The sequence below is a fragment of the Gorilla gorilla genome, chromosome 8 (genome assembly GCF_029281585.2).
Source record: "Gorilla gorilla gorilla isolate KB3781 chromosome 8, NHGRI_mGorGor1-v2.1_pri, whole genome shotgun sequence".
Classification (NCBI taxonomy): Eukaryota; Metazoa; Chordata; class Mammalia; order Primates; family Hominidae; genus Gorilla; species Gorilla gorilla.
In genome coordinates this window covers 128,184,488-128,198,820 of record NC_073232.2, presented here as the reverse complement: position 1 = coordinate 128,198,820, position 14,333 = coordinate 128,184,488, and the positions used below count along the sequence as shown (strand labels likewise).

The window sequence follows — 14,333 nt, the reverse complement described above, 5'->3', positions numbered from 1 at the left end:
GCTAACCTGAAGTCGTGTCCTGTCTTCAGTATGTTTGGCGCCTGGCAAGCAGATCTGGTTTGGGGAGGGTGAGATGCAGTAGAAGCAATGGAAGGCGAAGCTGGAAGGTCAGGATGGGATCTGATTTGGAAGAGCCCTGTAGATCTATCCTGAGGAGTTTGGCCTTTATCTCATAAGGGCTTTGTCTTAGCCTTGATGGCAGTTTAAAAATCAAATGAAATACTGATTCCTGAGTGCAGTGTGAAGTGGAAAAGCTGCCACTATTTGCATTTAATCTATAAAGAAACTGACGCATACAGAGATTAAGGAATATGCGGAGGAGGATATCACAGCTGCTAAGTGGCAGATCTGAGCCTGACAAGTCTACGCCACTGTTGCTTATGGTACCTTTAACTGACTGGGCATGAAGAGGAAGGGGAGGGGGATTGTGCCTAGGGGGAGAGAGAAAACAAGTTCACTACAGCTGTGTACGTTATTATTTCACACAAAGTCTTGAATGAATTCCTTGCATGTGGCAATTCTCTAAAGAATATATGTATATTTTCTGAATAAACAGTAGTGAAAACCCAGAGGTAAAGATGGGAAATAAAAATGACGGGGGTGTGCAGGCATGACGTGCACATGTGCCTACATACACTGCTCTGCCCACCAAGGGTCTACTGCACAGGGCATTATTACCAAGAGAATCAAAGGGAGGTAGTGAATCACATATTCCCTGTTATTAGGTTTAAGAAAAAAGTAATGAGTAGGAAGAGAGGCAGCAGCAACTTTAGAAGCAGAACGTAAGGTGCATTAGGGAACCAGTAGCAGGAGCAGAGTGAGATGAACCGAATATACCTCTGAGAATAACTAACAGTGTGTGCTGGGCAGCAGCTTAGGTGCCCTGAGAAATCTGTTCTTCTAGATTTTGCCATGTGCCTCTGTGGCAGGCAAAATAATGGCCCCTCAAGGATGCACATGTACTAAGCCTTGGAATTCTACATGGCAACAGGGACTTCACAGAAGTGATTAAATGAAGGACCTTCAGATGGAGAGATTATCCTGGACAACCCGGGTGGGACCAATGTCATCATAAGCATTCTTCAAAGTGGAAGAGGGAGGCAGAAGAGGAGGTCAGAGGGGTGCAGGGTGAGAAATCCACCAACCAGATCCTGCTAGTTTTGAAGATGCAGGAAGGTGGGCATGAACTAAGGAATGCAGGCAGCCTCGAAAAGCTGGAAAAAGGCAAGAAAACAGATTCTTTCCCAGAGCCCCCGGAAAAAAAAATGAAGCTTTGCAGATCCATTTTAGACTTCCGACCTCCAGAAGAACTGTAAGGTAATACATTTGTGTTATGTTTAAAGCTGCCTAGGTCGTGGTAATTTGCTAGGGCCTCCTACAAGCTCAGAACTGTACTCCATGCAGAGAAGGAGCCATGGAATATTCAAAATCAAGCAAGCAGCCGAAGGGTTCTGAGAGGTCTTATGTGTTCACGGAATCTACATTTTCTGTTCTCTGCTGTTTCTTGTAGGAAGTAGATCTCCAAATGACCAAATCAGAAAAATGAGAATTAGAAATAATTCAGGAATTTGCATGGTAATGGATAGGAAAAATAGCTATTACTTTTAAAAAGTGGATTACTTATAAAACTCATCAATAAGACGGTGTATGCTTTCTTCTTTGCCTTATTCAGTATAGCTAGTGTGTACAGAGAAGTTGGTAGGCAGCTTGCTGGTTAGTTTTTCAAGGATTAAAATGAAGTAAGTCCTAACAAGGCCTTTAAGACCTTCATCAGATCCTCTACATGTCATGTCAGAGTAAAAGGTACTCACATTAAACATAACATTTTATTATAAAATATTTTTAAAAGTTTTTATAATTTTATTTTAAAATATTTGCTATAAGTATCTTATATAATGTATGACTGGTTATGATTATTCTGCAATGATCTTGCTTACTTGGGAATTTTAATGAAGTGAGCAATTAAACCTACAGACTGCAAGTGTATTGAAATGCGTATGAAAACTACATTTAACAATAATGTGGGCATTATATTACATGTTGTAACTATTAAATTAAGGGATTTCTTAATTTTAATTTTGCAGCTTTCTTATTTTGGAGTAAAAACTTTGTTTTCATTCTGAAACATGTTCATAAGGCCCATGGCCTTTTGCTCATAGTGCTTGATGGATAAAGTAGTCCTGTGAGATGAAATAGCAAAACAGCACCTGCAACTAACTGAGCTCAACTGTATGAATGAGCACATACCGAAAGGGAAGAGTTAAGGTTACCATAGAAACTGTAATACAAAAATTCTGGAGCTAAATTATTACCAATCTAATCAGCTTGCTACCGCAGCTTCCTTTTTGATGATGATAAGCATTGTCATTAATGGGAGGCAGAATGGTACAAGGATCAAGAGAATGGACATTAAAGCAAGGCAATGATGAGCTCTAAGCTGGACTCTACCACTTAGAAGACGTGTAACTTTGGCCAGGTCACTTGGACTTTCTAGACCTCAAATTCCTCATCTAGGAAATGGGGATAATAATAGTACAGGTTGAGCAACCCTAATCTGAAAATTCAAAATCCAAAATGCTTCAAAATCTAAAACTCTTTGAGCACTGACTTGACACTCAAAGATCATATTTAAAGGAAATGCTCATTGAAGCATTTCGGATTTTGAATTCCTTGATAAGGGATATTCAACCTGTACCAACCTCAGGGGATTATAAGGATTAAGTGAATTAATATTTACAAAGCACTGGTACATAAGTAGTTTTATATATAGGTTTCTGATTGTTTTTAAAAAAGTATTTGTTCAAAATTTACGAAGTTCAATTATATGGCCTTCACTGTAAAGATGAAGTCTAGGATATAATCCTGTACTCTAGGTGCTGAAATTCTAGGGGGAGGCATGTACTGGAACCCAAGTATGAATAAAGTAATATGAAAACTTTGAAGAAAGTAGTCGATTCTAATAATGAAAACTGTTTAACCCACTTACAGTTAAAATTGTTTAATGAAAATATCTTCAAATATTGAAAAATGAAATTAATCAGCAGATTTACTAAATGCCTATTTTGTCTGTAGGCCTGTATAATCTACTGTGATTGTTTTGAATAAAGGCATTTGTTAAGAGAGGAGGAAAACAAGACAGAGAGCCTGCTCTTTGCCAGGGCCTTTTAAGATTTTCTTACTGAACTTTCTCAATCCTGAAACAAATTTTGAGGTACGTATAATCATTCCCATTTTACAAAATAGTTACCTGAGTCTAAAATATGTTAAGGCAGAGAGAAATCTGAATCCAGATCAAATTCTCACCCTCAAAGCCAATTTTACTTTCGCCAAACCAGTAGTTTTCAAACTTTATTAGCAGAAACCTAGCTTTAAAATAAAATCATGCATGTTAAATGTATTATTTTATTAGTGTAAATATAAGTTATAATTATAATTTTTAAAACACAGTCATAACAGTAAATATTTACTTGTTGTAAAGTCAATCAATGAGAATAATGTGGGTATAGTGATTAACATAGAAATTGGAAATCAAAGCTTATGGAAGTTAGTCACAGTTATGCTAGTCTCAGAGCTTGATTTATTTTTTTGTTATTGTTACATAGTATTAAGAAAACCCTGCATTGCACGGTTGTAAATTTTAAAAGAGTTTTAACAGTTCACCCTATAAACCAGGCTATTCTTCAACTAAGCTGATATAGAAGCTTGAATGACATGAGGAGGAATTAACTTCTCCTAAGTTCTATTTCATAAAAACAATTATTTATCAAGTCCCTCCTTTATGTTAGGCATGGGGCTGGATGCCAGGGATTCCATGGTGCTCATGACAGATGTGATTCTTGGCCTCCAGATAAGTGCTTTGAAAGGGGAATAACCACGTTAAGAACATTTACTGGAGTAGGCCATTTTCAAGAACATTTACTGGAGTTGACCATTTACACGGATGACTTTTTCCCATAAATATAAATGTATAGGGTCTAGTTAACCTCTTATGGAAAGATTTCTTTCTGTTAAATTTATATTCACAGGTCACAGATTCTGGGCATCAAGTATAGCCTGACTGGAATTGTTGGAAGACTAAAACCAGCCAGGCACAGTGGCTCATGCCTGTAGTCCCAGTAATTTGGGAGGCCGAGGTGGGTGGATCACTTAAGCCCAGGAGTTCGAGACCAACCTGGGCAACATAGGAAGACCCTGCCTCTACAAAACTTAAAAAAAAAAAAAAAAATTAGCTGGGTGTGGTGGTATAGGCATATGGTCCCAGCTACTAGGGAGGCTGAGGTAGGAGGATCGCTTGAGCCTGGCAGGTTGAGGTTGCAGTGAGCCATGATTGCACCACTGTACTCTATCCTGGGTGACAGAGTAAGACCCTGTCTTCAAAGGAAAAAAAGACTAAAACCAATATTTTCTCCATCTACTTTCCTTTACTCACTTAGCACTCAATCTCTGCTACAGTTTTAGTAACCCTGGGCACTAGACTAATTACTTTAGTAGCTGGGGACTAGCTCACTTTCTTGTTTGGGTAAGTGCCAGGCCAGTAATAATCTTGAGATTTTTAAGGATTTATTTTGAACTCTTTCAGACTTCAGCTGTAATTTATGAAGCACTGAAGGGACTACATCCATCCGAGTGATAGAAACTCCAGGCTGAAGCTGCTCAAGCAACCCTAACTCGTCTTATGTATCAATAACCCCAGTACCTGGCACTGAGCAACATCGAAAATTGGAGAGAATAAACTGTGGACATATATTTTTAAAATTTAGCTCACTAGGATAAGAGAATCTGATTGCAGACTTTATGTTCTTTGGACTTTAATTTGTAAAGTGATTGAATATTTGGACTTAAATTTCTCTCCAGGAATTTGAAAATGGTAGGGAGTTTGTATTCAAACTTAGGGCATCTTTATGTTGACAGTCTATTAAATATCTTAACTTAATCAGGTTGTTTGATCTCTACAACCTGTTATGCTGTCTTTTAGAAACATGACTATATATAATTTGAAATGGGGAATAGGAAATAGATTTTGAGCCTTGGCTACAGTATAGTCTTCGAGCTAATTTCATGGATGTACAGGTGTCATTAATCTCAGAGCTTGTGAGGGGGAAATCCACACTGTCTATAGTGATCCCATGGTGACTGCCAAAGCAGCATTAGTTGGCCCTGGGAGAATGGCCTGTAGGAGTAAGACTGTCTTGACAGGTTGCTGATCTCTTCTCCTGAGGGCAACAGCCACACTGCAGGAGGAAAACAAACAGCTGAGAGTGGTGGCCTAAAAAGGTGCTAGTCAGATTTCCTGTGGAGGGGAGCACAGTTGACTCAAAACCCCAAATGCCACCCCTCTGGATCCAGCACCATGTGCGGTGCTGCCAAATTCTTCCAGGATGGTCCCAGCCAACCAATGCTGAGCCTGGTGGGAGTAGTGGTACAGGGTCCATTCCTGCCTGATGTGAAACTTTGCTGGCAGGTGATTGGCTTGAGGACTTTCCATTGGTCTTTTCAAAACTTTCTTAGAACTGCACCATGCTACCCAATCATTGTTCCTTCCTTTAGCCTTCCCCACACCGCCTCCCACAGGTGCCAGACTTACCTCCTGGTCTGAGGCTGTCCTTACTTACTCATGCTTCCTTCCTGTACCCTTCATAGGCATGTCCCCCAATAAAGCTCTTGCACATTTCACCTCGTCTTGGTGTCAGCTTCTCAGAGGTCCTGAACTAACGCACTAAAAAATCTTAGGGGAATGAAAGGATTTTTAAAATGCAAAGTTAAAATGAAATGCTTATGGGATCTCCTTGCCACTGTCTTCTCCTTCTCCTCCAGCCTAAGTTCCTCTGGATACATTTTGCAAACCACTTCACAACATAGGAAGTATGGAGGAAAATGTGGTTTTACTGTGAGAAGAAAAATATAGATGATTCTTTAGGAAATTCTGACGAGAGTAGATGAAGGCTGAATTGGATCCCAAGACAGGAGAAGGTATTAAAGATGATAAATATAAGACAGGGAAAGTCACACTTTAAGCTGAACAAAGAACTCTGGCTAAAGGATTTGAATCTCTTTTAGCTCCAAAGAAAGTTCCAGGTAAGGTTCTGAAGCAGGGAGTTTGTCATAGTTAAGAAAGGAAGCAATTAAAGTAAGAAAGTATCTTAGAAGCATTTTCCAGGTCAGCATGAATAGTAACAACATTCCAGAGATAGTGCTAACCAGACAGGGGGAGGGAGAGACTGGAGGCAAAATATAATGCTCCTGAGCCTGATTTAAGCAGCTAAAGCAAAGTCCAGGCCAGGGAAATGGAGGGCAGTGGCAAGATACCACAGAGAGGTTTGTTACTCAGAAGACTGCTTATATTTTTGAAGTACATTTTCAAAGGGTAAAAAGCAGTTTGAACTTAGCACCCACCAGATGCAAAATGAATGTATCAATATTTTAAAACAATATACAGCATGGAGAGCTAGTCACACTTTAAATAATTAATTCCCTGGTAATTAACCCAAGAATGACATGATAAAAGAGAAACTTCCCCAGTGTGTGTCAGATTATGTACGTTTAAAATTTAAAACTTTCATAAAGTATACAAGGGGGCCAAGAGGATCACAGATTCAGAGGCTACACTGAAAAGTCAGAAGCAGTCTCCAGATTTTGATAGATTTCTGGAAAGATGTGTCAAAAGATCAGCTTGACACGGACAGCTGGGCTTCCTTGAAAATTAAGTTTCTGTGTACAGAGTTCTTCAGGTATCCAATTTCTACTCTCACCTCTGCCTCCAGAAGCAGGTCTCACAGGACTCCACTGCAGCAAAGACCTGTCAGATCCCCCCGTTGCTTTTCATTGCTGAGTTCCTCCTGTAAGTTGTGTCATTCGTGTTAAAATTACAAATTCACAACCAATTGATTTCTGAAGGAAGGAACTGCCTCCAAATATTCGCTGATTTTCCTCAATATACAAACAAACAGAAAGTGTAGGGGGAAAACATATTTGTGAATTGAGCTATTTGCTTTTTGTGTAGCTTCTCTCCTCAAAAACGTGGGGACATTCACTCCGGACTCTGCTGTTTTCACTTTCTAATATGAGGTCTCCACTCATCTCCATGCAAGTATTTCCCTTCCATTAATGTTAATGGAAGTCACTCTGGTGTATCAAGGGGAGAATAGATCCCTTTGTCTTTTTAATTAGTCCTATAAAAAATAAATGAATGCACTATGTGAGTTCTATTGAGAAATAAATTTTGGCCATCCACACTATGCGGCTTTTAAAAAAACGTTTTTTTTTTTTAAAGAAGATAATATGTAGCTTCCTGGTTGGACACTAGCTAGGAACCAAACACATAAAAAAGTACATCAAGATTAAAGGGATAATAGGTAATTTTGTTCTTTAGGAAGATGATGTTACTAAGTGTGTCTGCAGAGCATGGGGCAGAATACAAAGCACAAGGCGCCTTTTAAGATGAAGCAATTGCAACCGCAATTTAATGGAGGACAAGAAAGCAATTAACAGTGTAAAGTCATTGATGCGAAGAATAGACCTCAGGATTAGAATCTTATTAAAACAAAGGCTGTACAACTTGATTATAACGAGCTAAGTTAAAAGATCTCCAAAACAATCTCAGCGTGCAAATGTGAAAAAGAAAACATAATTTACCCTATTATTACATTTTGGGCCCTATAAGGTGCTGGTAGCATTGAGATCTTTCCCAGGTCAATCTCTAACAAACTGGACAGCCGCTGTTTCCAGGACTTAATTCTGTAGGACTGAACTGAGGGGATAGAGGGCATTTGCTCGCTATCATGATTACCGAGTCAAAAAATGATAGTTCAAAACATGATGTTTTTTAGCACTGTTAGAAACTGTTCTAGAAAAGCAAAGCTTTTTTTTTTTTTTTTTTTTTTCTTAGTTCTGTTCCTCTCTGGTGTTTTTCTAATAACATCATTAAGACTGTTCTGCAGGTCAGTGTAAAGATAAGCTGTGGTTTGCAATGAACTAAACTGTAATCTTCTGACACTTTCCTTGCTGATTTAATATTTTAAGACAAAAGCATAAAAGGGACAGTGAGAAATGAGACAAAGGGCACCATATTAAATGCAACAAAAACAAAAACAAAAAACAAAAAACAAAAAACCCACTGCCTAAAAACCTGCCATCAATTAACAGTTACCATTTCGGTTTGTCAACGCCTCCAAGTTGGGATAAAAATCTGTCTTAAATAGGCCCTTAAGAATAAGTTAAATAATTTTTTTCACTCAAATATGTACTATCTTTTTAATCAAAATAGACTTGAGTGAGGCTCATACTTTCCTTCAAGTTTTAAAGATGAATTTTATATTTTACAAACCACTTAATAAACTCCACATACATATTTTATCAATTGAGACATATTTGCTTCTATTTTTAATAGAACTGTCTCATGTGTCCATGTGGGAGAAAAATGTGACCTAAAGAGATGACTTTTTCCATAAAATTTTTACATAGTAGGACCAAAATATCAATTAATTAACTCTTAAGAGAATGATGACATTAATATATTTGTCAATCTATGCTCCCTCCAGCAGCGTAGAAGAGTCCATACCTGTGCCACTATTTCACACTGGCAAGGATATGAACTCCTCTATACCATTATTTCACGCTGGCAAGGATGTGGACTCTTCTACATTGTAGAATCAGGTGGATGTAAAGTAGCTATAATTTGCATTTCACTGATTACTAGTGAAATTGACTACTATTCACATATTTACTGATCATTTATTTTTCTTCTTCCGTAAAATGACCCTTTAATCTTTTGCCCTTTTTGCACCGTACTGCTAGTCTTTTTTATTATTGATTATAGGTGCTCTTCATATATTTTGAATTATCATCCTTTAATATAGCTGAGGCAGTATAACGTCATGTTGGAGTGATTAAAATAACAGACTTCAAAGCAAGTCAGCCTGGGTTCAAATTCCAGCTCTGCTACTTCCTAACTACGTGGGCATGAGCAAGTTCCCTAACTTCTTTGTGCCTCAGTGCTATCTACAAAATGGGGATGACAATACTACTTGTCTCATGGGGTTGTTGTGAAATTAGCTGCATTAATATATGTAAAGCCTTAGTATAAGCATCTGGCACATCATAAGCACTGAAAGATAACTAAATATTACTTTCTGCCTTTTGCAGGTTTTAAAAATATTATCTCCTGTTTTGTAGCTTATCTTCTGATTTTTTTAAATGAAATCTTTTGATGAACAGTTCTCAATTTCAATGTAGCTGAATTAATTTTTTCATCATTTGAGATTTATATTAAAGAAATCTTTCTCTTCCTTTAAAGTCATTAAGATCTTTTGTAGACTGTCTTCTAAATGTTTTATGATATTATCTTTCATATTAAAATTTTAAGCCAAGAGGCATTAATTTTTGAGTTATAATAGGAGGTATGGGCCCAACTTATCTTTTTTAAAAAATATGGACAACCAGTTTTCCAGCACAATTTATTGGAAACTCTGTTTCTTTCCAACTTGTCTACAATGTCAACTACGTCATGAATCAAGTTTCTGGATATGTGTAGATCCTCCACTTTTTAAAATTGGTTCACATACTTGTATTATGCCAGTAGCACATTGTCTTAATTAGTATAGCTTTATAATAATTCCTGAAATCCTGATAAGCAAATCTTTGCTCTTTGATCTTCATTTTCACGAGTGCCTTGGCTACTCTTGGCTCTATAATCAAGTTTTTATGAGATGAAGATATTTACTTTTTTGAGGGTGAAAAATTATTCTGGTGGAATCATTTTATGTTCTATATGGCTCTTGAGATTCTTTTAACCATCAGTCATGTAGAAATATTAATTTCTTTTTACAAAGATGATTTGTTACAGGAAATCAAGAATACAGGAAAGTGGAAAAACTACAGTAAAAGTTGTCCCAAGTCCAGCGTCTCAAGACAATCACTATTAACAATTCTGCATATCTAACAGGCTTTTTAAAAAAATACATATAGCTATATGGAGGTATATTAATATGCAACATTTTACTTAAAAATTTCATATAATGGGCCTGGCACAGTGGCTCAGGCCTGTAATCCCGGCACTTTGGGAGGCCGAGGTGGGCAGATCACCTGAGGTTGGGAGTTTGAGACCAGCCTGGCCAACATGGAGGAACCCCATCTCTACTAAAAATACAAAATTAGCAGGGCGTGGTGGCACATGCCTGTAATCCCAGCTGCTCGGTAGGCTGAGGCAGGAGAATCGCTTGAACCTGGGAGGTGGAGGTTGCGGTGAGTCGAGATCATGCCATTGCCTTCCAGTCTGGGCAATAAGAGCGAAACTCCGTCTCAACAACAACAACAACAACAAAAAAATAGGGACATGGATGAGGCTGGAAACCATCATTCTCAGCAAACTATCGCAAGGACAAAAAACCAAACACCGCATATTCTCACTCATAGATGGGAATTGAACAATGAGAACACCATAGGTGGGAATTGAACAATGAGAACACCATAGATGGGAATTGAACAATGAGAACACTTGGACACAGGAAGGGGAACATCACACACCAGGGCCTGTCGTGGGGTGGGGGATGGGGGAAGGATAGCATTAGGAGATATATCTAATGTAAATGACGAGTTAATGGGTGCAGCACACCAACATGGCACATGTATACATGTGTAACAAACCTGCACATTGTGCACATGTACCCTAGAACTTAAAGTATAATAAAAAAAAAGAAAAAAAAGGAGAAGCAAAAAGTAAACAAACAAAAAAAGTTTCATATTATGTATTCTGTTTTGCTGCTAATCGTTTTCCTCCACTCAGCCATATAGTGTAGAGATCTTTTCATGTCAGTGAAAACTGCCATATTTTAAACAATTTTAAAAATTAGTCAGCTTTGCTACAAAAATGAACCCAACAGTTTTGGTGACTTATAACTACACAACATATCAGGGGTTCGTCATTCATTACGGTTCTGCTTCATGTGCCATCTCATTCCAGGATTCAGGTGGTCCCTGTTTAGGACAGATGCAGAGTGTGGAACAGTGGAGTGGAGACCTGTTATGGCCTTAAGGTCTCCTAGACAAGGTGTGTGTCACCTCCACTTGTATGTGTTTGGCCAAAAGGAGTCACATGCTTGGCCCCACATTAACGGGCTGGGCCAGTGCACTGCTCATACAGCAGCACTGCCAGGCACACAGTAGCACTGTCAGGCACACAGTAGAGCATGGGGTAGACAATCCTGTCTTGGAGATGGGACAGCCCACGCGGGGGCAGCAGAACAGCCTGCCACAGTGATGGCCTGGAAGTCTTTCACGGCACAAATCACATGGTGTGAACTGGATTTTGAAAGCTAAATTTGGTATTTGATTAATTAATTTTAAAGTAAATTTGTCAATAGGAAACTAGGAAAAGGAAGTCAATAGACAGTTCACATGCATACATACATACCTACCTATCAAAGAAATAAAAGGGGGCCGGGCATAGTGGCTCATGCCTGTAATCCCATCACTTTGGGAAGCCAAGGTGGGCGGATCATGAGGTCAAGAGATTGAGACAATCCTGGCCAACATGGTGAAACCCCGTCTCTGCTAAAAATACAAAAATTAGCTGGGCGTGGTGGTGCATGCCTATAGTCCCAGCTACTCGGGAGGCTGAGGCAGGAGAATTGCTTGAACCAGGGAAGACGGGAGGTTGCAGTGAGCTGAGACCACGCCATTGCACTCCAGCCTGGTAACAGAGTGAGACCCTGTCTCAAAAAAAAAAAAAAAAAATAAGGATGACCTATACGAGAATATATTTAATGTTGCTAATAATTTTAAAGAAATGCAAGTTATGACTAACATGAATGATCACTTATGACCTATTAGATAAACAAAGAAGAAACAAATTTATGACATCCAGAGTTGGCAACAGTGTTGGTTATGATCCACACTGTGTTTTCTTTTACATTTTAGTTTAAAAATCCGGGGACTGCATTCTCAAATTTCGATTTTCAACTTCTCTTCCACAAAAATCTGGCAGCCTGGGCTCAGCATTCCCTGATGGTGACAAATAGCTGGAGCCGAGAGTGCCTGTCCCTTTGTGAGGACACTCTCCCATTCTCTATGATCCCATCACTCCCTATTGTCTTCCACCTGAACCACTCCTTCATTTAACTAGCTCCATGATCCCTCTAAGCATTTAAGCTTTGCATGTCTGCATAGATCAACTGTATCTCCTTCCGATTAACATTTAAAATATTTCAATTTTCATTAGGATCGAAAAAGCTGAAATCAATACCCTTGAATACTTCTTCAAATATCTTTAATTCCTAAGAGGGATTGCTAGATAAAGTACCTTCCAATTTTGATTAAAAATTGCCCCACTCCCTCCAACAATGCATGAGCATGCCCATTTCTTCAGATACTGCCAACATATGATATTATGATATGTTTCATCTTTATCTAATAAATCATAAATGATAATTCAGTATAGTCATAACTCGCATTTCTTTAATTATTAGCAAGATTGAATATATTTTCATGTTCATGTAGGCCATTCCTATTTCTTTCTTTGGGATGTATGTATGTATGTATGTATCATTGCCCATTCACTTCCTTTGCCTAGTTTCCTATTAGCACATTAAGCAAATTAGTTAATCAGGACTCTTTATGTTAGGGATACTTATTCTAAGTGATATAAATAATTTGCTAGTTTGATTTAGTCTTTCACTGAGGTTTGGTTATAGAATTTATGTGTCAGTGTTGCAGTCACCAGCGATTAGTCTTTTTCGTTGTGGGTCCTCCTTATTACAAGTTTGTAAAAATGTTTACTCATATTTCGATCTTATGTATTTATGTATGCCTTTTTATAGTACACTCTTTTATCTATCTGGAACTTAAAAATTAATATAAAGAGGAATGGTTGAATTCATATTTTTGGAACAGCTTCCAGCCAACTCTCCCTATACTACTATTGAAAAGTCATCCTTCCTTCATTTATTTTATATTCTTTATTATGGCACTAAATTACCACATATATTTGAATCTATTTCTGTATTCTTTTTCTTTTTAACTGATCTGTGTAGTGAGGCCAAAGCCCACCTTGTTTTAATCTCTATAGTTTTATGCTTTAATATCTGGGATAATTATTCACGCTCCATTAGACTTTTCATTGTTATTTTTTCCAGACTTTTACCAGATCTTTTTATACCTTTATTGTCTTGAATAAATTATATCATCAGCTTTTCAAGGCATCCTTTTACTGTGCTGTCTTTGTCAGGTTTTGCATTCTATAATAAAAGGGTAACTATTTACACTTGCTTCGGAAAAAATCCAGTATTTTCTCTATGCTGTGAAACAGTTTAATTAGCACAGGAATTACTGATTTCTTTGAAATATAAAAAAGTGGTATCTTTAAATCATTTTGTGATTATTGGTCAATTTCAGCTTTCCAACTTGTGAGTCATTACTTACTTTATAATTTAATAGTACAGGCAGAACCATAATCACAGAATACATATTAGGAAGACAGCATACTACTGAATCCTTATAGAATGGGCAATATGTTTTTATGGGTTTTTAAAAAAATCAGTCTGCTGAACGTGTTAGAAGAACTTTACAAACATGGTTTGATGATGATGATGATGATGATAATGACAGTGACAATAATACAGAAAACGCTAACTGGGCTCCTTGTACACATCCCCTTCTCTCCTTTTATATTCCTTTTCTTGGATTATGGCAACCTCATCCACCTGGTAGATCAAATTAGTAAACACAAAGCCATCCTTTCCACATTCATATATGTTCTTTCCCCTGTCTGCTAATATCTTGACTTCTCATTTGAACCACTTGGCAAATTCCTTGCATCTTTCTAGACCCAGTTCAAGCATCAGCTCCGCTGGGAAGGCCTCCCTGATTCCTCTTCTGCACATCACTCTTGGATACAATTAGGTGTTCCCTCTTTGATTAAGAGTTCTTACACTTTATTGTAATTACTTGTCTAAATGTGTGTCTTCTTCACAAGACATTAGCATCTTTGAACACCGGGTCCGGGTCTTACTCGCTTTTATATCCCTGGAATTCAGCAATGTCTGGTATTCAGTGGATGTTCAATAAGTGTTTGCTGAATGCACAAACAAGGTCTGTGGCTTTCCTGAGTGGAGGGGGACAGTGACAGGCAGAAGATGTTTCACTGAGGGTTTGTCAGATGAAGGAGTCATAATCAAGAGTGAGTAGAAAGTGATTATAAATGTGCTGGAGCTTCCACAAAGCTGGAAATAATGCATTCACATTAGAACGGCAGGATGAGCACAGCCGTGTGCAACACGCTGCTGTATGCCTAACCTTGCGGCAGCTGAGAAGGCACTGCACCCGGGAATACTGAATGACGA

The 14,333-nt window shown here is 38.1% G+C and overlaps 1 protein-coding gene and 1 long non-coding RNA gene across 5 annotated transcripts in view; one reads left to right on the top strand and one right to left on the bottom strand.

The window, feature by feature from the left end:
• ATRNL1 (attractin like 1) overlaps window positions 1–14,333 on the bottom strand; it is an 853,221-nt gene that overhangs the window by 46,575 nt on the left and 792,313 nt on the right. The gene's annotated exons all lie outside the window — the stretch shown is intronic.
• On the top strand, window positions 84–5,642 carry LOC129525144 (uncharacterized). The gene is made up of 3 exons (XR_010135291.1): window positions 84–1,317; window positions 3,073–3,211; window positions 4,580–5,642. It is a non-coding gene; the product is annotated as an uncharacterized lncRNA (long non-coding RNA).